This window comes from Cuculus canorus, chromosome W (genome assembly GCF_017976375.1).
Source record: "Cuculus canorus isolate bCucCan1 chromosome W, bCucCan1.pri, whole genome shotgun sequence".
NCBI lineage: Eukaryota > Metazoa > Chordata > Aves > Cuculiformes > Cuculidae > Cuculus > Cuculus canorus.
The window spans coordinates 13,678,815-13,706,570 of NC_071440.1; positions in this window are offsets into that span (position 1 = coordinate 13,678,815).

A 27,756-nucleotide genomic window follows, 5' to 3' on the forward strand; every position below is an offset into this window, starting at 1 on the left:
CAACCTTGATAGGTACAAGGCATACCAGCTTCAGCCATTACTGCAAGGCCTGCACCTGTGGTTTAGCACCTGATGGGAAATGTTGAGACAGAAATTGATCCTTTGATCGACCCTCACACAAGGTCTTCAAGGCGAACAACACCAAGCTCTAACGAACACTCCCAACCCCCCTTGTCTGCTTTTGCTCATCAGTATTATAATTAGTTCTGGAAGGTTCTCTCCAGTCTTGCGCCTGTGCAGCACCTCCTGGTGGTCGTGGGCCGGGGTCTCCAGGATGAAGTCAGCAGTCTTCCTCAGGATGAACTTTTTTTCCCTCAGACTGTGCGCAGGTGCAGTCCCCTTCTGGTTGTTTTCGAGCTTGAGACTGTTGATACTGCATTCCAGTTCTTTTATCAGCAGAAGTAGCATACAGGCTTCCCCCCTTATCAGCTTTCAAGGCCTTTGCTAACAATCAGCACGAGTTCCAGTGAGCATTCCCCCCACCCCATCCCCCACCCCTTGTCTGCTTTTGCTCATCAGGAATGGCTCCTGGACTCTGTGGCCAGAGTAAACAGCCATCGGGGAACGAATTGATGCCCTAAGATCACTGCTTTTTGCCCAACACCCCCACTTTATTGCCTGGGGGGAAAGAGGAGAAGGACCCTATTAAACCAAAATACTGTCCAGGACAGCCTATACTGGTGGACCTACCAAATATTGGAGAGGTACCCCTTACTCTGAAATCCTCACTTAATCTATATGCGTGGGTAGCCACTGATGCCCACGGAAAGGACTATAACGTAAATGCACGGTAGATTGTTCCTTCTTTTTAAAATTGGCCCCATCTTGGACTGAATTTTCTTTTTCTTTCTTTTTATTAGGAAAAACCCAACCAAACAACAAAAAACTCAATGATCAACCATGGAGCCACGTGGACTGAGGACATGCCCTGACACGCCCTGCTATAACCTCTGCCGATGAAGATAGGCTGAGACATTTTCCCACAACTGTTGATTTTGTTCTTGTGTTTAGTATGATTAATATGGATACCTCTATTGAGATAGATTTATTTATTTATTTATTTAATTATTTATTTATTGCCAGAACTGTTGATTTTGTCTTTGTGTAATATGATTAATGTGGCTACTTTTCACTATACCTGTACTGAGATTTACCTATTTATTTATTTATTGCCAGAACTGTTGATTTTGTGTTTGTATTCAATATGGGTAATGTGGCTACTTTCACTATACTATTTCACCATACACTATTACAGATTTTGGGTTTCCCTAAGTTGAATATTTCTTTTCTTAAGGAAGTTTCATCTTTCTCTGTTAATATTTTCTGTTAATGCTATTATTGCTCCTCAGGAAGAGAGATCTAGACCCACCAATCTCAACTGGGAGCAAGAAAGTGGTGGTGAAGGATACTCTTGAGGATGTCATCATCACAGAGTTTTGTGAGTTTTGTCCTTGGGATCCAAAATTCTATCCTTTGGAGAAACCAGATTACTATGAGGCTTTATACACACCTCAAATTTTCTAATGCTCTGGTTTTATGCCCCCTAAATTTATCTGAGCCAGTGGGATTCTGGTTACAAAACTGAAACAAAAAATTTTTGGGAAAATAAGTGGCACCCCTTTGAGTGCTCCAAAATTATTATTGTTTGTGGGTTATATATTAAGATTGGAGTTGTTTATTTACCATTGCTAGTAATCTAAAGGATAGAAAAACACTATAGACAGCATGGACCTGAGTTTTGGATTTCAGTTCTGTGACAAATAACTTTAAGTCATGGGGTGGAATGTAAAGCCCAGCTATGTTTCTTTCTTTGCCTTAAAAATTTTGTCTGAAGACTGCCCATTTGTGTGCTTTGTGGCACCAGCTTCTCTGTGGCGCTGGGTTCAGTGGAGGGGCAGTGCAGGAATGGGCACTGCTCTCCCTGCTTGGCTGAGCTCGGAACCCAGAGCTGGCTGCCGTGGGGGGAGGTGGTGGACTTGATGATCCAGTGGGTCCTTTCCAACCTGGTGATTCTGTGATTCTGTGATTCTGTGATCAGCGAAGGCTGCCCGCCCCGTCGGACTGCCCGGGCCTGACCCTCCCAAAAGACATGTGGCAAGACCACCCCAACACGTGCTGATGAGGGTCAGACAGGCCTTATAAAAGGAGGTCGCAAGGAACAACGTGGGGCTCTCACTCCCACACGACCTGGAAGAAGCCGCTGCTGTGATGGCCACGTGTTCCCAAGAACCGCTGCTGCCATCGATGTGATGATTTCTTTCATAGAATCATAGAATCACCAGGTTAGAAAGGACCCACTGGATCATTGAGTCCAACCATTCCTAACACTCCCTTAAACCATATCCCTAAACACTTCATTAACCCGTTCCTTAAACACCTCCAGGGAAGGTGACTCGACCACCTCCCTGGGCAGCCTGTTACAGTGCCCAATGACTCTGTGAAGAATTTTTTTCTGACATCCAGCCTGAACCTCCCCTGGCGGAGCTTCAGGCTATTCCCCCTTGTCCTGTCCCCTGTCACTTGGGAGAAGAGGCCAGCTCCCTCCTCTCCACAACCTCCTTTCAGGTAGTTGTAGAGAGTAATAAGGTCTCCCCTCAGCCTCCTCTTCTCCAGGCTAAACAACCCCAGCTCTCCCAGCCGCTCTTCATAAGACTTGTTCTCCAGCCCCCTCTCCAGCTTCGTTGCTCTTCTCTGGACACGCTCCAGAGCCTCAACATCCTTCTTGTGGTGAGGGGCCCAGAACTGAACACAGTACTCAAGGTGCAGTCTCACCAGTGCCGAGTACAGAGGGAGAATAACCTCCCTGGACCTGCTGGTCACACCATTTCTGATACAAGCCAAGATGCCATTGGCCTTCTTGGCCACCTGGGCACACTGCTGGCTCATGTTCAGTCAGCTGTCAACCATTACCCCCAGGTCCTTCTCCTCTAGGCAGCTCTCCAGCCACTCTTCCCATAATGGGTAGCACTGCATAGGGTTGTTGTGCCCCAAGTGCAGGACCCGGCATTTAGCCTTGTTGAACCTCATCCCATTGGCCTCGGCCCAGCAGTCCAGCCTGTTCAGATCCCTTTGCAGAGCCTCCCTACCCTCCAGCAGATTCACGCTTTCACCCAGCTTAGTGTCATCCGCAAACTTGCTGAGGGTGCACTCAATGCCTCCATCCAGGTCATTGATAAAGACATTGAACAGGGCTGGACCCACTACTGAGCCCTGGGGAACCCCACTTGTGACTGGCCTCCAGCTGGAGTTAACTCCATTGACCACCACTCTCTGGGCCCGGCCATCCAACCAGTTTTCAACCCAGGAGAGTGTGCGCCCGTCCAGGCCAGAGGCAGACAGTTTCTGAAGCAGAATGCTGTGAGAAACTGTGTCAAAGGCTTTACTGAAGTCCAAGAAGACTACATCCACAGCCTTTCCCCCATCCAGTAGTCGAGTCATTTTGTCATAGAAGGTGATCAGGTTAGTTTGGCAAGATCTGCCTTTTGTAAACCCATGTTGACTGGGCCTGATCACCCAGTTCTCTTGCATGTGCTTCATGATAGCACTCAAGATTACCTGTTCCATGACTTTCCCCTGCACTGAGGTCAGACTGACAGGCCTGTAGTTCCCTGGATCCTCCCTGCAACCCTTCTTGTAAATGGGCACAACATTAGCCAGCCTCCAGTCTAGTGGAACTTCCCCAGTCAGCCAGGATCACTGGAAGATGATGGAAAGGGGTTTGGAAAGCACATCTGCCAGCTCCTTCAATACTCTTGGGTGGATCCCATCCGGCCCCATAGACTTGTGGGTGTCTAGGTGGGCAAGCAAGTCTCTAACCTCCTCCTCTTAGATCATTGGAGCCTCATTCTGCTCCTCTAACTCCTGGGTTTGTACACAGAGGAAACAACTTTCCTTGCTATTAAAGACTGAGGCAAAGAAGGCATTAAGTACCTCAGCCTTGTCCTTATCCCCTGTCACTGTTGTTCCTTCTGCATCCAATAGGGACTGAATATTCTCCCTAGTCCTCCTTTTCTTGTTGATGTATTTGTAGAAAGATATTTTATTATCTTTCACAGACTTAGCCAATTTGATTTCTAGTTGGGCCTTAGCCCTCCTGATTTTTTTCCCTGCACGATCTCACTTCCTCCCTATAGTCCACCCAAGACGCCTGCCCTTTCCTCCAAAGCTCTTAGACCTTCTTCTTCTTTTTGATGCATCACAAAATCTCCCTGCTCAACCAAGCTGGCTTTTTCCCCCGCCGGCTCCTTTTCTGGAATATAGGGATGGCTTGCTCCTGAGCTGCTAGGATTTCATTTTTGAAGAGCGCCCAGCCCTCGTGGGCTCCCTTGCCTTTCCTTCCCCTTCTCTCTCTTTCTCTCTGTCTCCTTCCCGTTCCCTTATGAGTGACTTGGGTTGCATTTGGGGATCATATTGTGATACAAACAGGTTGGGATTCGTTTATGTAACTTTGGAGCTCGCACCCCCGTGTCTAGGCTGTGCACCCCAGTATTTTGGTCTGTTTATGTTTGTCGGAGCCAGAATAAATATCACTTTTGATTTTCGCCCTGGGAGTGTCCTTGTTGGCCTCTGGATAGCCGCACAGATAAATGAACCCACCCACCCCCAGTCAGGCCTGCATACGAGCATGTGGCTTGTGGGTCTGAGGTGTGACAAGTCTTGTTTCATTGAACATGGAGCATGAAGACATAATAGCTGATTGGACTGGACTATGGAGACAAGGTATGTGGGTCAGTTTGATACCAGGCACTGTGACAAGCTGTGACTACAAGGAATAAAGTACTCCTGGTTCTTTACTCTGCTGTAAATTATATGCACAAATCTTCAGCCCACAAAATACTATTATAAAAATGCAAGTTGGGTGAATAGCCAGACAGGTCTATTAAAAAAAAAATCAGTACATTAAATAGATTAATGAAAGCATAACAGGATCTTTTCCTCTTAAGATAATGTTTTCAGTATCTGATAATCCTGTCTAGCTAAGGGTATTAGGAAGGATTAAATATGGAAATAGATGAACCTGAAATCTTCTGTCACCCTATGATGACAAATCAGTGGGGTGCCAAAGGGCAAGCTAGCCAAGCAGAGTTTACCTTCACATCAATATAACATTAATTCACTGGAAATAAACATACCTGCTTTACAACTCATTCTGGGTTATAGGATTCTGCAAATCAATTTGGCACCCCAGATGGGACACCCTCTCTGCCCAGCTGCAGGATCGGTGGGGAGTGGGACATTCTAAGACGCACCCCGGTAAGCTATTTCTCCAGAGAATCTCCCATCTCTACCCAATCGCTGCGGGGGGAGAGACGGCCCATCAGCGGGCAGACCAGGTATGTGATTTACGTATGATATGGTATGATAATTTGGATTTACCTGCAGGGTAGGAGGGGACGAGTCTGTAAATCATGGATGGGACACCTCACGTGATGACAAAGGGTTAGGGTCACTTTGCCGAGACCACATAAGACCGTGAGGGGGGGATATGAATCTGCCCGCCCCTGGGTAAAATAGCAAATTCGCTGCTGTGGAATGGGTGCTCCCTGCTGTGATAGCAAAGCACCAGGTAAAATATAATCCCAAGATTCTCGTTAGACGGCGATGTGGAGTGAGGGATTACGGTATTATATATCATATTATAGATAAGATATTATTATTACTGTATATAGTATTATTATGAATTGGGTACTCCTTGCTGAGGAAGCAGGAGTGCTGCATATGAGACAGCTATCATCTTCTACACCTGTTGCAAATATTCAGTATCAGTACCGTGCATCTATTAACATCGTTGAGAGCTCATTTTAAATTTCTCATATGTAGTGGAGTGTTTGCATGTGAGTGTGTGGTAGCATGAGACACGCAATTGAGCACGAAGCAAGGGCGGAGTTCCAATCCGCGGTTCTACTCTCCTGTGAAGGAAGCAGCCAGAGACAAACGAAGCGACTGATCACTGCTATATGTTGTGTGTTTTATGTCATAAGTATACTCTGTGAATTGTTTGACGTATAACAGAGTACCAGCGGAATTGAGAGGGATAGCTTACCGGGAGATGTTCTTCCTCCATAGACAGGAGCCAGAGGTGGACTGAGCTCAAAATGCTGAAAGACTTGCAAATTGTTTAGAAGCCCTGTTTGTCTTGATCCTAGGAATGCACCTATGAAGCCTTTTAATTCCAAACGTCCATTGAGCCAGCAAATGGGTGTATTTACCTCAGACCTTTGGAATGGAAGGCTGCAAAGGATGAAATTTTAAAATACCTAGCATAGAAGAAGAGAAAAAAAAAAAAGGAGAAAAAATGTGAGAAGTGGCTGAGAGTGCCCCTCCCTTTTCCCCCTTCCTGGTATGCAAGTTATGCGTTATGAAAGTTATGCGAGTTAGATGCTTTGTGTGTGTGAGTTAACCCTTCCCTCCCGGAATGTGAGTTAAGTGTTCTGTGTGACAGAAAAAAATAATTTGAAAGTGTAAAAGCAAAAAGGTTTACGTGGACAGGGGGGGCCAGAATTCTGCAGGCTACGGGAATGGATCAGATTTGGTGTTTGGACTATCATAAAGTTTTATTGTGCTATTCGGCTAGGTTGGTATCACTCTATTGTCCTGAGTGTCTGTAATCTGTAGATGGGAATTGTTGTTGTTGCTAGTCTTGTGGGAAGTCCCTGAGAACCCAGAGACAGGACATTTGTAAGTGTTTAAATGGTTTGTGGAAGTTGGAGAAAGGTAGAGTCAGAAGGTAGTATAATGGGGGCAAAACCGAGCAAGAATTTCCTCAGGTAAGCCCATTAGGATGCATATTACAGCACTGGAAGGAATTGGCGGGGGGAGCTGGAGGCTCAATGAGTAAGAAGAGGATTGCAGTGCAGTTTTGCAACTAATGTCGTTTTTAAGGAGAGAGGGAAAGTGGAATGAAGTGTTTTTCACTCTCCGAAACCATCCAGAGTGGCAAAGGGACTGTGGGATTGTGCCGCCGCACGACCCTATGGTACTCGCCCTTGAATGGGAAAATAACAAAGAATTTAAAGGTAAACTGAGGCGGTGTTGCTTGGTGTGCAGTATTGGGCAAATGTGCACTGGAATAAATAAAACTCACCAGACACCAGAACAAGATTTATCTGATTTGCTTAAGCCTTCCCCTCAATCACAGGAATGGGATACGGGCTCAGACGGGTCCCCCCCAAATGGCCCAGTATCTTCCTGCGTCAGGGAAATGTCTGCTTTGACAGTTTTACAGGCACCTCTCTGAAAAGACCTAGACGAAAAAGAAGAAAAAAAAAATGAACAAAAATAACCCAAACAAAACTGATTGTAAAACTGTATGGGATTTGGAAAGAGTATTTCCCATCCAAGACCCAATGTGGGATCCAAACAGATCTAAATATGTGGAAAAATTACAGGTATATCAGGAGTGAATCTCAAAGGGAATGAAAAGGGCCATTCCCAAACAAGTAAACAAGTAAACAAGGTCCCTCTAAATCACCATCCGAATGACTAAATCGACTGAGGGATATAATGTGCCATAACACACTGCTGGATCCTGGGTCAAGGGTAGGAATACAACAACTAGGTTTTTGGGTTTGGGCTAGTCTAAAATAGGAATAGTGGCTCATTTGAAGGAAGACTGACGGGGACCTGGGGAATCCACCCTGGTGGATCCACTAGTTATAATGATGCCAGGGAAAGAGGAGAAGCAAGTAGAATTTCAGTTGACACAGAGGCAACGTATTCGGTTTTGAACCAAGCTTTGATGTCCCTAGGAAATGACTACATTGTGGTAAAAGGGGCAACTGGCCAAAGTGAAAAGGTGTATTTTTGTGAACTTCTAAGATATAAACTGGGAATACAATGGGGCATCCACAGATTCTTGTATATGCCCAACTCCCCAAAGGCACTTTTGGGGAGAGATTTATTAGAACAATTGGGTGCAATAATCAAATTTGAAAAGGGAGAGATTACTCCGGAGGTGAATGACCAGCAGTATATGCAAATAATGGGTTTATCCTTAGCCAGTGTTCCCACAGAAGGAAAAATCAGAGAAGAAATCACAATCCAGGTATACCCTGAGGTATGGGCCACTGATGTGCCCAGGACTTATGGGCTGTAAATAAAAAAAAAACAAAAAAAACTTTACCCGGTGGTGGCAACTCCATATACCCTGTTAACTGTATTAATACCTGAACTAACCTGGCTTACTGTTTTAGACCTGAAGGATGCCTACTTTTGCCTCCCTCTCCATGAAGCCAGCCAGAAAATATTTGCATGTGAATGGAAAACCCTGAAAGCAGGTGCAGAATTCAACTCACCTGGATATTTGGTAATCAACTTGCAAAGGATCTTGAGGCCTGGAAGCCCCACCTGAGGAAGGGAGACTGTTGCAGTATGTAGATGATACCCTGATTGCCACCAAGACAATGCTTGCATGACCTGGATGGTGAGTCTGTTAAACTTTTTGGGGCTCCAGGGATACCGGATATCTAAAAGAAGGCCCAAATAATGCAATCTACTTGGGCTATGATATCAGCGCTGGACAAAGAAGTTTGGGACAGGCCTGAAAAGAGGCGACTGGGTGGTGTCAGCTATGGATCTATAACTATGGACTGCTTTTTAAACCCCTGTATGCACTAACCACCGCCAAACAGAAATACCTCCAATGGAACAAAGAGGCTGTGCGAGCCTTTTAACAGCTGAAGAAAGCCCTGATGTCGGCCCCGGCCTTAGGACTTCAATATGTGAGTAAGCCATTTTTTCTTTTCTCTCATGAGAACTTATATCTGGATGATTCTCTGGAGCAATGAACTGCTCATCATCTTCTGCACAGCAGTTATCATGCAACTCATGGCAGGCCCAGACTGGCTGCTGTATTTTTCGTTGGTTTTGCTGGTTTATAATTAGGGTAATGTCATCATCTTTTTAATTCAATCTCTCCTTCTTCTTCTTTTCTTGCTGATTGTCTGTGTAAATGAGGAGCTCTGCTCTCTGTGTGTTTCAACACAATAAAGGGATATTCAACGGCTTTTGTTCCCTGATATCTTTCTTTCAAGGTCTTTTCGGCGACATCCAGCAGCAGGACGGTGAGTACTGCGGTGGGGTGGCCATCTGAGGTGGTGGGGCACTTCCCTGTGACGGGAAAAGCCTAGGAAAACCTAAACGGGAGCGGGGCGGGCGGTGCTCGGCTCCTGACACGCGGCAGCGGACGGTCCCGCGCGGTGCCTGACGGGAGGGGGCGGTCCTGGCGGATACCGCGGGAGATTTAAACGGTCTCTTGGGAGCACGGCGACTGGGAGCGCGGCGAAGAGGTGCGGGGCACGTTATTACGAAGGGGCAGTTTGAGCGGCAGTTCGAGCAGGAAGGGCTCAGGGAGAGGCTGGTGGCTGACCATGGTGGCTACCAGACAGAAGATTAAAACTGCTCCGGGTGCTGCAGCCAGCAGGATGGATACTGCCACCCAGACAGAGCCTCAGTGGGTCCATGCAGCCACACAGACCCTGGGTTGTAGGCAGTGCCCCCCTCCCACACCAGCCCGTGCCTCTGATACAGGCTACGCTTGTGGGAGCTGTGCACGAGTCGCAGAACTCCTTCACATGGTGGCAGAGCTGAGGGAGGAGGTGAATAGGTTAAGGACTATCAGGGAATGTGAGAGGGACATAGATCTTTGGAGCAGTGCCCTCGCACAAACCCAGCAGGCTGCTGGAGCCAATGCGGCGGAGCAGCTTGATCCTATAATCTGTGAGGCAGGGGGAACAAGAGATGGGGGATGGCAGCAGGTTCCTGTCCGGCGCAGGAAACCTGCTCCCCCCACCCAGACAATTAACCCCCAGATAGCCCTCAGAAATCAATATGAAGCGCTGCAGGAGGAACCTATTCCCCAGGAAGAAGCAGTGGAAGAAGGAAATGGTCCCCACAGCCTGGAAACATTCCCTAGGCTCCAGCATCCTCGGAGGGCCCTAAAAACATCCTCTGTCAAGAAAAAGAGGAGAGTGATCGTCTTAGGGGATTCCCTTCTTAAAGGAATGGAGGGTCCCATCTGCAGACCGGACCCGCTCCACAGGGAGGTCTGCTGCTTGCCGGGGGCTTCAGTGAGGGATATCAATAGAAAACTTCCTTCCTTGGTGAAGGAAACGGATTACTATCCCCTGTTAGTATTTCAAATAGGTAATGATGACTTACAGCGCAGAAAGCTGAAAGCCATCAAAAGAGACTTCAGGGCTTTAGGGAAGATGATTGAGGGCTCTGGAGCGCAAGAGGTGTTTAGCTCCATCCCAATACTAAGGAATATGGAACAGGAGGTCAGGAACGTACAGATGATTAATGCCTGGCTCCGAGCCTGGTGTGAGGAGAGAGGCTTTGGCTTCTTTGATCATGGATGACCCACCCACCCCCAGGTTTTCTTACTAGGGATGGGTCATACTTGTCTCGAAGGGGGACTAAAGTTATCTCTAAAAATCTAGTTAGGCTCTTAAATAGAGCTTTAAAATAGATGTGAAGGGGGAAGGGGAGGAGACCAGGCAAGTTGGGAATGAGCCTGGAAGTGGGAAACTGGCGGCTGAGAAATGGTGTGCTGGAGAGGACCACCAGTACACCACAACAGGGCAAGTGAGGGCGTGTACAAGTGGGGACAGTAAGGATGAAACTGGGTCTGTGGAATTAGTTATTCCAAGGACCAGTCAATTGAGAATAAACTCTCTTCCCTTTACGAGGGCTGAAGGTTCATCAGCCCAGCTGAAGTGCATTTACACCAATGCACGCAGCATGGGCAATAAGAAGGATGAGCTGGAAGCTGTTGTAGGGCAAGGTGACTATGATGTCATTGCCATCACAGAAACGTGGTGGGATGACTCACATAACTGGACTACAGCTATGTTGGGATATAAACTCTTCAGGCGGGACAGGAAGGGTAGGAAAGGAGGCGGGGTAGCCCTCTATGTCAAAGAGTGCTTTAATACTCTTGAACTGGATTACGGTGAGGACGGGATCGAGTGCCTATAGGTTAAAATCAGAGGAGCCCACAAGAAAGGGGACTTTGTGATAGGAGTCTGTTACAGACCACCCAGCCAAGAAGAAGCAGCTGATGAGCTCTTCTATAAACAGCTGGGGACAGTCTCTAAATCTCTGCCTCTTGTCCTTGTGGGAGACTTTAACTTTCCGGATGTCTGCTGGCAGTACAATACAGCAGAAAGGAAACAGTCTAGGAGGTTCCTGGAGTGCATCGAAGACAACTTCCTTGCACAACTGGTTAGCGAACCAACAAGGGAGGGTGCCTTCCTAGACCTGCTGTTTGTGAATAGAGAAGGTCTTGTTGGGGATTTGACGGTTGGAGGACGCCTGGGATTAAGTGATCATGAGATGATAGGGTTTTCAGTTCTAGGTGGGATTAAGAAGGAGGTTAGCAAAACAGTCACATTAAACTTCCAGAGGGCAGACTTTGGCCTGTTCAGAAGGTTGATTAGCAAAGTCCTGTGGGAAAACAGCCCTTCAGGGCAAGGGAGCCCACGAGGGTTGGGCGCTCTTGAAAAATGAAATCCTAGCAGCTCAAGAGCAGGCCATCCCTGTGTTCCGGAAAAGGAGCCGGCAGGGGGAAAAGCCAGCTTGGTGGAGCAGGGAGATCTCAAGATGCGTCAATAATAAGAAGAAGCTCTATGTGCTTTGGAGGAAAGGACAGGCATCTTGGGTGGACTACAGGGACGAAGTGAGATCGTGCAGGGAAAAAATCAGGAGGGCCAAGGCCCAACTAGAAATAAAACTTGCTAAGTCTGTGAAAGACGACAAAAAGTCTTTCTACAAGTACATTAACAGGAAAAGGAGGACGAGGGAGAATATCCAGTCTCTATTGGATGCAGAAGGAATAACAGTGACAGGGGATAAGGACAAGGCTGAGGTACTTAATGCCTTCTTCGCCTCAGTCTTTAATAGCTAAGAAAGTTGTTCCTTCTGTTTACAAATCCAAGAGTTAGAGGGGCAGATTGAGGCTCCCATGATCCAAGAGGAGGCGGTTAGAGACTTGCTTGCCCAGCTAGACGCCCACAAGTCTATGGGGCCGGATGGGATCCACCCAAGAGTATTGAAGGAGCTGGCGGATGTCCTTTCCAAACCCCTATCCATCATCTTCCAGAGGTCCTGGCTGACTGGGGAAGTTCCACTAGACTGGAGGCTGGCTAATGTTGTGCCCATATACAAGAAGGGTTGCAGAGAGGATCCGGGGAACTACAGGCCTGTCAGTCTCACCTCAGTGCCAGGGAAAGTCATGGAACAGGTAATCTTGAGTGCTATCATGAAGCACATGCAAGAGAACCGGGTGATCAGGCCCAGTCAACATGGGTTTACAAAAGGCAGATCTCGCCAAACTAACCTGATCGCCTTCTATGACAAAATCACTCGACTACTGGATGGGGGAAAGGCTGTGGATGTTGTCTTCTTGGACTTCAGTAAAGCCTTTGACACAGTTTCTCACAGCATTCTGCTTCAGAAACTGTCAGCCTCTGGCCTGGACAGGCGCACACTCTCCTGGGTTGAAAACTGGTTGGATGGCCGGGCCCAGAGAGTGGTGGTCAATGGAGTTAACTCCAGCTGGAGGCCAGTCACAAGTGGAGTTCCTCAGGGCTCAGTACTGGGTCCAGCTCTGTTCAATGTCTTTATCAATTACTTGGATGAAGGCATTGAGTGCACCCTCAGCAAGTTTGCAGATGACACTAAGCTGGGAGGAAGTGTCGATCTGCTGGAGGGTAGGGAGGCTCTGCAAAGGGATCTGAACAGGCTGGACCGCTGGGCCGAGACCAATGGGATGAGGTTTAACAAGGCCAAATGCCGGGTCCTGCACTTGGGGCACAACAACCCTATGCAGCGCTACAGACTGGGGGAAGAATGGCTGGAGAGCTGCACGGAAGAGAAGGACCTGGGGGTGCTGGTTGACAGCCGACTGAACATGAGCCAGCAGTGTGCCCAGGTGGCCAAGAAGGCCAATGGCATCTTGGCTTGTATCAGAAATGGGGTCACCAGCAGGTCCAGGGAGGTTATTCTCCCTCTGTACTCAGCACTGGTGAGACCGCACCTTGAATACTGTGTTCAGTTCTGGACCCCTCACCACGAGAAGGATGTTGAGGCTCTGGAGCGTGTCCAGAGAAGAGCAACGAAGCTGGTGAGGGGGCTGGAGAACAAGTCTTACGAGGAGCGGCTGAGAGAGCTGGGGTTGTTTAGCCTGGAGAAGAGGAGGCTGAGGGGAGACCTTATTACTCTCTACAACTACCTGAAAGGAGGTTGTGGAGAGGAGGGAGCTGGCCTCTTCTCCCAAGTGACAGGGGACAGGACAAGAGGGAATGGCCTGAAGCTCCGTCAGGGGAGGTTCAGGTTGGATATCAGAAAAAAATTCTTCACAGTAAGAGTCATTGGGTACTGGAACAGGCTGCCCAGGGAGGTGGTCGAGTCGCCTTCCCTGGAGGTGTTTAAGGAACGGGTGGACGAAGTGCTTAGGGACATGGTTTAGGGAGTGTTAGGAATGGTTGGACTCGATGATCCAATGGGTCCTTTCCAACCTTGTGATTCTGTGATTCTATGAGAAGAAAGGGATTACCCTAGGGCCTTGCTGTTTATGAGCGGTTGCAGCCATCGTGCTAAACATCCAGGAGGCACGAAGATTTACCCTGGGCCAGAAAATGACTCTGTTAGTGACTGGAAGCGAAAGGTGGGCGCTGGTTTTCTCCACGAAGGTTTCTAAAATACCAAGCTATAACATTGGAACATGATATGGGAATTGTGGTTACTAACATCATCAACCCAGCTTCTTTTCTCAGTGGAAATACAGGAGAACCAGTGCACCAGGACTGCTTAGAGACCATCGAGGCCACCTACTTGAGCCATTCAGACCTGAAAGACAGTGCCATGGAAGACGCTGAGGGCTGGTTCACAGATGGAAACAGATATGTCTTAAGCAATAAAAGACATGCCAGGCGAAAAACATCAAGCATGCAGAGGGATTCTGATACTGCTGGAAGCAGTCCAGCTACCTGAGAAAGTGGCAATCATGCACATCAAGGCGCACCAGAAAGTGAGTTTGGAACTGGGGAGAGGAAATGAGCTGGCGGACAGAGAGGCAAAACTGGCAGCCATAGGTGAAGTAAAAACAAAAGGGGCTTTGATCCCTGACAGGTGCATCTCCCTAGAAGGTAAGCCAGAATATATCAAGGAAGATCAGATAATCAGAAATTTATTATAGACCTGGGAGGGTCATATAGTAAAGAGGGGCGAGTCCTCACTCCACAAGGGAAACTAATCATTCCCCCTTATTTAACATGGCTTTTGATGAGGGAAGAACACAGGAAGAGACATGAGGGGAGCAGAAGCTTTATATAAACAACTAATTAAAGGGATTACAGCTAGAAATTTATATAACATTGTGAGACAAGTGGCCCAGCAGTGTGACCTTTCTCTCCAGACTAATCCCAAAATTACCCCAAACCAGAAATAGAACAAATTGGAAGAGGCAACAGGCCTGGGCAATAATAGCAGATTGATTTTTCAGAATGCCCAAGACAGGGGAGATGTTGGTACTTATTGGTATTAACTGGTACCTTTTCAGATTGGCATTCCCTACTAGAACAAGGAGATAACCAGGATGTTAATACAGGAGATAACACCATGCTTTTGGCTTCCAGCAACTATGTCTCCTGACAGGGGACCACATTTTATCTCAGAAGTAGTACAATAGATCAGTCACTATTTGCATATGAAATCATGACCTCCTACATGGTGGCATTGGAGAAAAAGCTCCAAAAGCTTAAAAAACATGAGGTTGAGACGTGAAGTAGGGGTTTGGATGAACCTGTGCATAACATACGACCTGGAGATTATGTATATGCAAAGTCTCTTGCAGAGAGGACTCTGGAACCACAGTGAGAAGGACCATTCCAGTTGTTCTTTGCCTCCTTCACAGCAATTGAAATCAAGCAGAGTGCATGGATCCATCGCACCCGAGTGAAAAAGGCACATATATCTTCATGAAGGGTCACGCAAGTCCAACCAGGAAAATTATTTTTCTCATGATTATAATTATAATCCAGGGAGGGAAAGGCACTTCTAGCCAAAAGAATACTGAGTGGCCTTGGTCTCAAACTTTTATTTGGTATACTGGAGCCATGGTAAATATTCTGAATCAAAAGGGTTTAAATCTATCAACTGTGGTTATGCGTGAAAATCAAGTATATGTGAGGCAAGAATGGAATGTGGACAGAGAACAGGGGATTCAGCAACTTCAGGGGACTGTAGGAGGAGAAATCAAAGTAGGATGCCGAATGGTTAATAGGACTATCTCAACTACACCTACAGATAAGAATACAAAGACCTGTATTTCCAATGAATTAGACTGTTGGCATAATTTTACATTAGTACGCACCGTTAAGGTGGTTTGTCTCTGGGCCTATGATACCATTGGGCTCTCATTCAAATTTAAAATAAATATTATAACTAATCCTCTTACAACCCAGAATTTGTGAGATTGGTCAGTATGTAATCAGGAATACAGGCCAACAGCAAATGCTGTTCAACCCAGAATGGTCTCTTAAATGTGTTGAACTGCTAATGCAAACTGATATTTCTGAAATTCAACCATCATACTCTCATTTCCTTAAAACATACTTCGAGGGCTGGACAACCTGGCTGTGAAAACAAGTGCCCTTCACAAAGTGGCCTAACAGGAGTGTTACAGACAGGATTGGAGGTCCTAAATGGAATTGTCTATCAGAAATGTTACCAAAGTGGGAAAAGGTGGAGGAACAAGACCATGAATTAATAGGAAATGTACTCGGTGTGATTCAAGAAAACGTTTCTTTGGCCCTCTGTTGTATACAGGCACAATTATGGATGCAATCAGTGGCTGCCTTAATTATAAGAGAAGGTGGTGAGGGTACTTTCCCACCGAAATCCGGAAAGTGGTTGGGACAGTGCCACTGCCTGAGAGAGGAAGCTTCAGTCTTGGTAGACTGGTAAATTTCACCTATGACCCCATCACTAATACAGCCACAGCCTTTGTGTTTACCATACGTAACTCTTCAATATGTGTAATCAACTCCATCATTACATTAGGATTAAGCCATGATAAAATTGTGCTCTATCCCTCTGAACATAGAACATGGGCACAAATAGTGAACGGGAAATGGCAAACTGTAAATTTAAAATCTTGCATTACACGAGAACAACAAGGATACATTTGCTAAATAATACAATCGATGCTCAAAACATCTACCTTGACACTGAGCAAAGCATCTGTCACTTTGAGATCCGTCCAGATGCTAAACAGAGGACTGTACTTGTATATGTGGGCCAGGGTTGTGTGTGTTTGAGAACTGCTTGTACCTCTGTAGGAATAGATGAGACAATTACGGATAGTGAGAATCACTCTAATTTCTAATTTCCGTATTTGTTAGCTTGTTAAGATTGTTGGGTGTGACTTTTCTTATTTAGCACCAGTCGTATCCCATCTGCTGATAAATCCGATTATACAATATTTCACAAATTATCACCTGTACCTATTGTAATGAATTTTACATTGGTAAAATAATTAATGAAACAGTTAATGAAACATCGGGACTTGATTATAATTCTGGACGAGGTCCAGGAAAGTGGGAAAAGACCCTGATAACAGTCCACCACGACTGGAAAGAAAGGGGGTCCTAAAAGGGTAAAAGAAAATTCAAACTAGAGAATTGTTCAAAAGAACGTGTTTTTTGGATGTTCCCCTAGTGCGACTGGCATTCTAAATAAGTTGTGTCACCCCATTATTGCCCTTCTGATGCTAGTTTTAGTTAGCTTTGTTTTCTCTGCTATGTTATTTATTTGGAATTGGATAATGCTACAATGACTAATAATTTTGACTTCTATGTCTAGTGCCCATAAGAATGCATTAAAAATGTAATTTTCCAACAAAATATTATATAATTCTCCCTTGAGGGATAAATTACGGAGTTGGCAAATTAATTTGCCCATGTTAAAAAAGACAGGGGGGAATTGATGTGTGAAAGCAGACAAGGGGGGCTGGGAGTGTTCATTAGAGCTTGGCGTTGTTGGCCTTGAAGGCCTTGGAAGTTGATAATGAAGGAGCCAGCTAGCAGCAGTTTGCTGATAAGTGGGCATTGGAATGCAGAAAGCTGGCTGCATTTGGTTCAGGAGTTTGAAAACAGCCAGAGGACACTGAATCTGCACAAAGTTCAAAAAGAAATATATTCATCCTGAGAAAGACTTCCTACTTCATCCCTAAGACCCCGGCACACAACCATCAGGAGGCACTATGCAGGCGCAAGACTGGAGTGAACTTTCCAGATCTAATTATAATACGAAGCGGGGATAGGGTATGAATATGTAGTAGGTGCTTATACCTATGCATGTCTTTACACTATAAGTAGTTGCTTGTTAAGCTATACGGTGTGCAAGCTAGGAGGAGAATCCCCTTGCACGCCAGTGCTGGAAATAAACATACCTGCTTTATAACTCATTTGGGATTATAGGGTTTGAGTCCGCAAAACACTTGTTAATCTCTAGACAGTTGTAAAGCTTGACTTTGCTTCTTTCTTTGCCTTATACATTTTGTCTGAAGACTGGCCATTTGTGCCCTTTTTTTGTGGCACTGGCAATGATTAGCAGAGGTGGTGCAGCAGCAGGTGCTCCCCAAAGACTGATCTTAGGATGTTGCCTGAGGACCTCGTCTGCGGCACCAGTTTCAATGGGAGGGGAGATGCAGGAGCAAGCACTGCATCCCCCTTGCCTGGCTGAGCTCATGGTCCTGAGACGACTGCTATGGGGGGGAGGAGATGTAGTGGTGGGCACTGCCTCCCCTCCTTCCCACTCCTCACGCCTGCCTGACTGCCCTGGCTGGACCCTCCTGAAGGAGCTTCTGCATACATGTGGCAAGACCACCTACAAACATGCTGATGGGGCACAGACAGGCCTTATAGAAGAACTCGCAAGGAAACGTGGTACGCTCTCGCCCATCACTTCAATGGGACTAGCTTGGACCACGTGGCCTGGAAGAAGCTGCTGCAGCAACCACGTGTTACCGAGGAACTGTTGTTGCCCGTCGATATGGTGATTTTTTCTTTTCCCCTTCTCTCTCTCTCTTTCTTTCTCTCTCTCTTATCTACCTTACTGTTTTCCTGATCTGGCATCGGGGGGTGTGTCGGACAGAATCTGAGTGACCTTGGCTGTATTCAGGGATCAAATTGTCATCTGAAGAGACTGAAATCTGTTTCCTGCAACTTTGGGAAGTTGCATCCCTGTATCTCGGCTGTGCACTCGAGTCTTTTGGTCTGTTTATTTTTGTCAAAGCCAGAATAAGTTTTCCTTCTGATTTTCGCCCTGAGAGTGACCTTGTTGTCTTCCAGATCACCGCACAGATAAATGAACCCCTGTCTGTGCAGGTTGAAAGAAGTCTGGGCACGAGTTGGTAGCTTGTGGATCTGGGAAACCCCTGTCTTTCAACTGTGCAGGTTGAAAGAAGCCCAGGCACAAGTGTGTGGCTTGTGGATCTGAGGCATGACAATAGTTGAAACACTCCCTAACAGACAGGGCTACCCCATTGTCTCTCCTTCCTTGCCTATCCCTTCCGGAGAGTTTGTAGCCATCCCTTGCAGCACTCCGGTGGTGTGAATCATCCCACCATGTTTCTGTGATGGGCTGTCGGCCATGTTGCCTTCTTAGAGGAACACTCTTTAATTCCTTGGAGGTGTTTCACTAATGTTTCCCTCTTGGCTCCAGTTATCTCAAGATCCCTTGGCTCATCTCCGTAAGACTTAAACTGTACTCTGGTATACCTAGCATGTCTTAGAGATACAGGCTGGGGGCCCTCGCTAGCACTCCATCCCCCTAGCCTTGGTGTGTCTTCCCTCAGCTTGTCTTGGGTAAGCCTGATATTGTCCCCCTCCCTCTTCAAGTCTATTTTAAAGCTTTGTCAGTGACTTCTGCAAGCTTGTACTCATGCAGAAACATTATTTCTGTACACAAAAGTGTGTTTGGAAAGGAGTCTTTGAGAGGGAGCTAATGTCTTTTGTGTGTGTTAAACTTTAATGTCTAAAAACCTGTCAAAGCGAGTATCTGATTGACCTATCACTTCACCATTGTACTCCTGAATTACATTTTCTGCAAAAACAAAGCCCATTATACTCGCCACCTTTTGCATTAGGAATACAGTAATGTTAAGAAACCGTATAGTTCTGTCCATTTTGTGCACCATTTGTGACACAAGCTATTGTCTCTTTGGATAAAAATGTATAAATAAATCATTAGGAAAGAACTGATCTCTTTGTGGGAAAATGCTTTAATAGACTTCAGTTGAAGTGTGCCTGATGTTAGTTATAGTTTTATCTTCTCTTGCTGTTAACGGAAGGCGGCGGGGGGGGGGGGGGTTGGAGAGGGATGGGGATAAAGTCTATGGGAGGGAATGTGCCACTAAACATGATCACTTTTGGGAACAGGGGCAAGACATACAGTGGATATATTTGAAGCTATTAAGCTGCATTTGATAATAAAATCAGGTGATGTAGCCTATAGAATGCAGAAGATTGAGCTGACCTTCCTTGCATTTCTTCAACCAAATTGAAAAAAAAAATGTTGATTTCCAGTGCCATGCAGGTGGAAAGAAACACAAAGACAAAATATCAACACATTTACCTATGTGTAATGCTTTTTATTTATAGGCATCTTTCTTGTCTCTTGAACCACAAGCTGCCTGTTAATGTGTGTCTCTTCCCCAGATGCCTATAGCATATCAAAAGAAAAAATAGCGCACATGTGCAGGGAGGGGTTGCAGAGGTGGCTGGGGGAGTGGGATCTTTGCTTTTGAGCAAGTGCCACCTCTATAGCAAGACAGCTCACACAGCTTCTGGGATTTCTTCTTTATCTAAATGACGGAGCCTTAAATATTAGAGCAATCTGACATTAATAGTTATTTACTTGGCAGAGGAAAATGTAAATTACTGCCACAGATTGCCACATGTGGTTTCCTGTACCATTAGGAGCTGGCAGCTGAATTTGTGATTTGTTGATCAGGAGTTAATGGGATTAGCTTAATGAAGAAACTTAGAGTTCAGAAAATTATTAGCCTTCCTGCTGTGCAAGAAATAATCTTATTAAGGAATTTGCTCCAAATTTATGTCCAAGAATGTCCAATCTGATGTTATGGTTGTTTTTCTTGATGTTTTCATAGGGTTTCCAGGTTAATTTGTTGCTGCTGGTGGTTGTTTTCATCATTTAGAGAGTTCGTATTTTTTCTTATTTTGTCTGTTACCAAATTATTTTGACAATGGTTTAGGGTTTTCTGTATGGTGCTTGGTTTTATTTTAGGAGTGCTTTCTATTAGTCTGTTGAAGCATGTTTCTTGTTTTAGTTATTTCCTGTGGAGTCAAATAGCTGAGTGAAAGAGATTATTTCTCAGTGTTTGAAATTCTCTGCCTAGTTGTATATAGTAGTTAAAAATGAGTAACACGTAGATGGTGTGTTTCTGTGTAAATTTGAGAAATAAATGGTAATATGGCTTCATTTTTTCTTCATTTTTAACAATTTCCATTCAGACATCTGTCCTGTTCCGCTCAAGCAGTGACTGGGGAGAGCTCTTTAGAATCATCAGCATGGGATTTAGAGTAATGCAGACAACTCAGGAGGGGAGTGTATATATTTTACTAAAATGAGCCTCAAACACTGGATACAAAAACAATCAACAACCCATACATGATATAGCACTGACAAAACCCTCATAAACTCGTTGTTACTGCAAACAATCCACAACTTAGAACACTGGCAAAACTGAAAATTAAGCCAAAACTAGATGCCCGCTGCAGCTGCACTTATTCAAAAAAAAAGAGGAAAAGACAACAAGAAGAAAGAGAGAGAGTTGATAAGGAGAGATAGAAAAGATGGAAGATAAAGTCACCACCTTCTGGATCCCGTGCTCTGTCTTTTTACTCAGTCTGGAAAATGGTGGATGCTGCATGGCTGCAGGTGTGTGCTTGCCTTATAAACCCTCTGTTCCCACCTCCCGTACACCTGTATAAGGTATCAGGTATCTTGAGATTCCACATGCCCTCTGACAAAGTCCCCTCTCAGAATCAGGGGAGCAAAGTAAGATCAGATTGCAGCACACCTGATTTGAGACATCTTAACCCACACCATGTGTCACGTTAAACAGGTGAGATTCTGACAGGTGGCTAAGGAGGCCCCCCTGTCAAGGCACGATGTTGAAAGTCTCAGACTTGGTTGACGGTTTATGACTAAAGGGTTATGTATGTGCACTTATACATGTTTTTGCCACAAGTCAGAATCTAGTTACCTGTGAGAGTCTCCTTAGAGACTGTCACTCACAGGGTTAATACATGTGGTTTGCAGCCCAAATGGGAGGGCCAGCAGCCTCTTGCAGCAAAGCCTGTCAGAAAGACAATTTCACAATGCTGGAGGCAGTAGGTAGTTTAATTCAAGTGACAGATTAAAACAATTTTAGGATTGCCTCGATAAAATCACTTATTGCGTTAGCACTTAAACACTTATAACTGATTAACAGCTAGACATAAAGCAAGTAGCGGTAAAATCTAGAATTAGTAGTTATTTTCCCAGGAAAAAACATCTGACAGAGTCAGAGGCGCAATTCTTACCAAGACATTTTTTCTTGGTGGAGGAAGAGAGGTCCAGGCCCATCAAACTGTCCATCAGGTAAGTTGGTAATTTTTTCTTCCCCCTATAAAGGATTTTCAGGTATCAATTTTATACCTTTTGAAAATCTTTTGGTGCCTCTTGGCAAGGTGGGACTAAGTCAATTAGGATGTGCTGATTGGCCCTTGGCAAGGCCGCTTGAGTTGATAAGCAAAAGCAGATAAGAGGGGTTGGGAGTGTTCATTAGAGCTTGGCGTTGTTCGCCTTGAAGACCTTGGAAGTTGATAACGAAGGAGCCAGCTAGCAGAAGTTTACTGATTAGTGGGCATTGGAATGAAAAAATTATTTTTCTCATGATTATAATTATAATCCAGGGAGGGAAAGGCACTTCTAGCCAAAAGAATACTGAGTGGCCTTGGTCTCAAGCTCTTATTGGATATACTGGAGCCCCAGGAAATATTCTGATCAAAAGGGTTTAAATCTATCAACTGTGGTTATGCGTGAAAATCAAGTATATGTGAGGCAAGAATGGAATGTGGACAGAGAACAGGGGATTCAGCAACTTCAGGGGACTGTAGGAGGAGAAATCAAAGTAGGATGCCGAATGGTTAATAGGACTATCCATAAAAAGGCATCCCAAATTACTATCTCAACTATGCCTACAGATAAGAATACAAAGACCTGTATTTCCAATGAATTAGACTGTTGGCATAATTTTACATTAGTACGCACCGTTAAGGTGGTTTGTCTCTGGGCCTATGATACCATTGGGCTCTCATTCAAATTTAAAATAAATATTATAACTAATCCTCTTACAACCCAGAATTTGTGAGATTGGTCAGTATGTAATCAGGAATACAGGCCAACAGCAAATGCTGTTCAACCCAGAATGGTCTCTTAAATGTGTTGAACTGCTAATGCAAACTGATATTTTTGAAATTCAACCATCATACTCTCATTTCCTAAAAACATCTTTTGAGGGCTGGACAATCTGACTGTGAAAACAAGTGCCCTTCAGGGGCAGAACACAAAGTGGCCTAACAGGAGTGTTACAGACAGGATTGGAGATCCTAAATGGAACTGACTGTCAGAAATGTTACCAAAGTGGGAAAAGTTGGCAGCTTTGGCCCTCCGTTGTATACAGGCACAATTATGGATGCAATCAGTGGCTGCCTTAATTATAAGAGAAGGTGATGAGGGTACTTTTCCAATGAAATACAGAGAGTGGTTTGAGACAGTGCAACTCGCTTAGAGAGGAAGTCTCAATCCTGGTAGACTCTGGTAAATTTCACCTATGACCCCATCACTAATACAGCCACAGCCTTTGTGTTTACCATACGTAACTCTGCAGTACATGTAATCCACTCCATCATTGCATTAGGATTAAGCTATGATAAAATTGTGCTCTATCCTTCTGAACATAGAACAGGGGCACAAATAGTGAACAGGAAATGGCAAACTAAATTTAGAATCTTGCATTACATGAGAACAACAAGGATGCATTAGCTAAATAATGCAATCGATGCTCAAGACATCTGCCTTGACACTGAGCAAAGCATCTGTCACTCTGAGATCCATCCAGTCGCTAATCAGTGGACTGTACTTGTATATATGGGCCAGGGTTGTGTGTATTTGAGAACTGCTTGTACCTCTGTAGGAATAGATGAGATAATTATGGATAGTAAGAATCATTCTAATTTCTAATTTCTGTATTTATAATCTTGTTAAGATTGTTGGGTGTGACTTTTCATATTTAGCACCAGTCGTATCCCATCAGCTGATAAAATCCAGTTATACAATATTTCACAAATTATCACCTGTACCTATTGGAATGAATCTTACATTGGTAAAATAATTAATGAAACAGTTAATGAAACATCAGGACTTGATTATAATTCTGGATGAGGTCCAGGAAAATGGGAAAAGACTCTGATAACAGTCCACCACGACAAAGAGGAAAGAAAGGGGTTCCTAAAAAGGGTAAAAGAAAATGTGAACCATCATTGGAGGAACGTGTTTTTTGGATGTTCCCCTAGTGCGACTGGCATTCTAAATAAGTTGTGTCACCCCATTATTGCCCTTCTGATGCTAGTTTCAGTTAGCTTTGTTTTCTCTGCTATGTTATTTATTTGGAATTGGAGAATGTTACGACGACTAACAATTTTGACTTCTATGTCTAGTGCCCATAAGAATGCATTAAAAGGGTAATTTTCCTACAAAATATCATCCAATTCCCCTTCGAGAGATAACTTACACAGTTGGCAAATGAATTTGCCAATGTTAAAAGGACCGGGGGGAATTGATGAGCGAAAGCAGACAAGGGGTGGTTGGGAGTGTTCATTAGATCTTGGAGTTGTTCGCCTTGAGGACCTTGGAAGTTGATAATGAAGGAGCCAGCTAGCAGAAGTTTACTGATAAGTGGGCATTGGAATGCAGAAAGCTGGAAAACAACCAGAAGAGACTGTGCTTGTACACAGTTCAAGGAAGAACCTTTTTTTTCATCCTGAGGAATACTTCTCACTTCATCCCTAAGACCCCGGCCCACGACCATCAGGAGGCACTACGTAGGCACAAGACTTGAGCGAACTTTCCAGAACTGTTTATAATATGAAGCGGGGAAAGGTTACGAATATGTAGTAGGTGCTTATACCTATGCATGTCTTTACACTATGAGTAGCTGCTTGTTAAGTTATACGGTGTGCAAGCTAGGAGGAGAACCCCCTTGCACACCAGCGCTGGAAATAAACATACCTGCTTTATAACTCATTTAGGGTCATAGGATTTGATTCTGCAAATCAGTGTCATCTGAAGTGGAGACTTGAGGTTCACCACACCTTCCAGGTGAGGAGCTCAGTCCATGCTTTTGGGGGTGTTACTGCTCTTAACTGCAGCAACACCAGGCTGTGAGGCCTCCATTTCACCCCAGACATCACTTAGTTGATGTGAATGCGAGACCACTGCCCAATCCATCTGTTTTACCAGATGCAGTTGCCCCTTGCTGGCTACTCCCTTTGGCAACGGCTCTCTTTTGCAAAAAACAAGCTTATTTTGCAGAAACAAGCTTGCCTTTGCCAACTCATGATGTCACAGGGCCTAGCCAATTTATTATACTACACCATGCCAGATGGTATCAAGATTCTACAATAACAAATTCAATATCTTCCCATACTGCAGTAGTTTCCTTACAGTTGTGATAGTCCAAGAATATCAAGAGCTAGGCATGTAGAAAAGGTAATATCTTTTGAGGACCAGTGGCTAAAATTGGAAAAAAATTGGATAAATTTTCAGGTATAGAATCCTCTCTCCAGGACTGAAATGGAAGCAGCAGACTTCAAGTTAATTACAAAAATACAACCTGACACTAATCTAATGCTAGTGCCATCAAAGAATAGACACAGTCTGATTAGCATGAAAGTGCTACTGTCTGGATATCAAATGGAGTCTAGCCTGGATTGTGCTGATATCCCAAAGTATGTTTTCCCTTGGCACACCAAGGACTGGTCATCTGGACACTATTCTCATGCAGTGGGGAAAAAAATATCAAGACCTTTGCCTAGAATTTTTAGAATTCTTTATGGTGAATGAAGGTAATGGAGACATGGAGGAACAGTACTTTAAAAAATCTGGGGGGGGTTTGATACTGTAAGGAGAAAGAGTACTGTCAAATGTGACATTTCTGAGCAGACCACAATATGTAAGTGCAAGTAAAAATGATACCAGAAAGATGTATGGAGAATCAAGCATTCAAAATTAGAAAATACTTGAATTACGACTGCTTGTGTAATTTTAGTGTGTCCAGCACTAAGTGTTACAGAGTGATATGCTATTTCGCACTGTAGGATGTCTGTCTCGTAGTTTACAGAGAACACTCAGGTAGGGGGCTCTCTTTGGGCTGTGTGGAGCTCTGTACGTTCCTCTCTACACTGTTCACATAGAGCAACCATGCAAACATGTAGGACAAGGTCTGACAGGCAGTGGAAAAACCCAAAGTACAGAACGATTGTTTAAGGGGGATGTGTTGGATAAGCTCGGCCACAGACCTTGGATAAGCTAAAAACAAGAACTCCCCTCAAGAAAAGAAGAGCAAGGAGTTACAGCTACGTGGGCTACGTGCAAATGGCATAGCAACTATCTAGATAGCAGGAAACCTTGTTACTGTCTAAAGAAGCTAATGACCTGCAAAAAGAGTAGATATCTGTAGCTATGCAGCAATGCCAAATATTAGCTCATACAGCAGTGGACTATAACCAATCAGCGTGAAACGCGTTGCTTGTAAGTCACTTATAACTAGTATAAATATGTTAAGAATACAATAAAATCGACATCTTGCTTGCATCATGCTGTGTCCCATCTCTCAATTGCAGCACAAACAGAACAGTGCATTTCCCCACAGATGTTTCTGCCGGACTTGTAACAGCAACTTTGATCTTACAAGCTCTCCTTTCTTTTGTCCTTGTCTATGCCTCTCTACCCATCACATCAAACACAGGGTGCTCACCTCTAGTTTCAGAGCCCCAGCTTGCCTCAGCCCAACCGCTGAGTCCTGGGTGCTATGGTGGGTTAATTTTTGCTTGTGTTCCCATAGTAATGGCCTCTTCTCTTGAACCAAGTCAGCATTTCCCACAAGCACCATCACCTTCTCTTATGCCTTTTTCTGTATTTCTCTGGGGGAGAAATACTGTTTCAGAATGAAAGTCTCATTCCAGTCTTTCCCTAAAATTGAGCTCTACCATGATGCAAAAGTATGAAGCACAAGTAATTGATGAGATGTGACCTTTATTTATGCTTTTAGTAATTATCTTAGTGGTTCTTTCAGCTCTTCTCTTTTGATTGTTATTTCTACTTCATGCATATCTTATTATCCTTAGATGGTTAGATTCTTGCAGAGATACAGGCTGTCTGTGATGTGTCTCTGTAGAAGCTTATAACTCGTATCTGGAGCAAGGCAACCATGATGGGATGTCATCCAGAGGGACCTGGACAGGCTGGAGAAGTGGGTCTGTGAGAAGCTCATGAGGTTCAACAAGGCCAAGTGTAAGGTCCTACACCTGGGTCAGGGCAATCCCCATTTTCAGTACACGATTGTTGGGAGGGAGGTTCAGAGGCCCTTGTTTTTTGTCAAGAAAGGAAGACGTGCACAACTCAATATGAGTTATAAGCAGGCTCCGTTTATTGCCTTCAGATAGCTCAGTTATATACAGCGTGAGTTAATTATGCCTACTAGTCCTACTCTGATTGGCGAAGCCTAAGGGTTAGGTTTTTACATGTGTCCTCCTACTTTCGTTTTCAGCTTAAGCTAGTTTCTCATTCTTTCTACAGTTAGTTCCCTAAGGTTATTTATGGAACTAGTCAAAGTCACAGTGTCCTTGCCAGTTCACGCTATCAACATGATTTTGCAGCTTCTCCGTACTCCTCCATTTGGTCTATTGTGCAGGTCTATGCCTTGCTTGAATGTAGCATTTTTAAAGAGCCATGTCCTTGTTCTTCGAGCCATTCTCCAACACACGATGGGGGAGGACGTGATTGAGAGCTGCCTTGCAGAGAAGGACTTGGAGTGCTGGTCGATGAGAAGTTCGACATGAGCCGGCAATGTGCACTTGCAGCCCAGAAGGCCAACCGTATCCTGGGCTGCATCAAAAGAAGCATGGCCAGCAAGTTGAGGGAGGTGATTCTGCCCCTCTATTCCTCTCTTGTGAGACCTCATCTGGAGTACTGTGTCCATTTCTGGAATCCTCAACATAAGAAGGATATGGAGCTGTTGGAATGGGTCCAGAGGAGGGCTACAAAGATGATCGGAGGGCTGGAGCACCTTCCATATGAGGACAGGCTGAGAGAGTTGGGCTTGTTCAGCCTGGAGAAGTGAAGGCTCAGAGGAGATCTCATAGCAACCTTCCAGTACCTGAAGGGGGCCTACAGGAAAGCTGGAGAGCAGCTGTTTATAAAGGCTTGTGGTGATAGGACAAGGGGGAATGGGTATGAACTGGAGAGTGGCAGATTTAGACTAGACATAAAGAAGAATTTCTTCACCATGAGAGTGGTGAGACACTGGAACAGGTTACCAAGGGAAGTTGTGGATGCCCCATCCCTGGAGGTATTCAAGGCCAGGTTGGATGGGGCCTTGGGCAGCCTGATCTAGTGAGAAGTCCC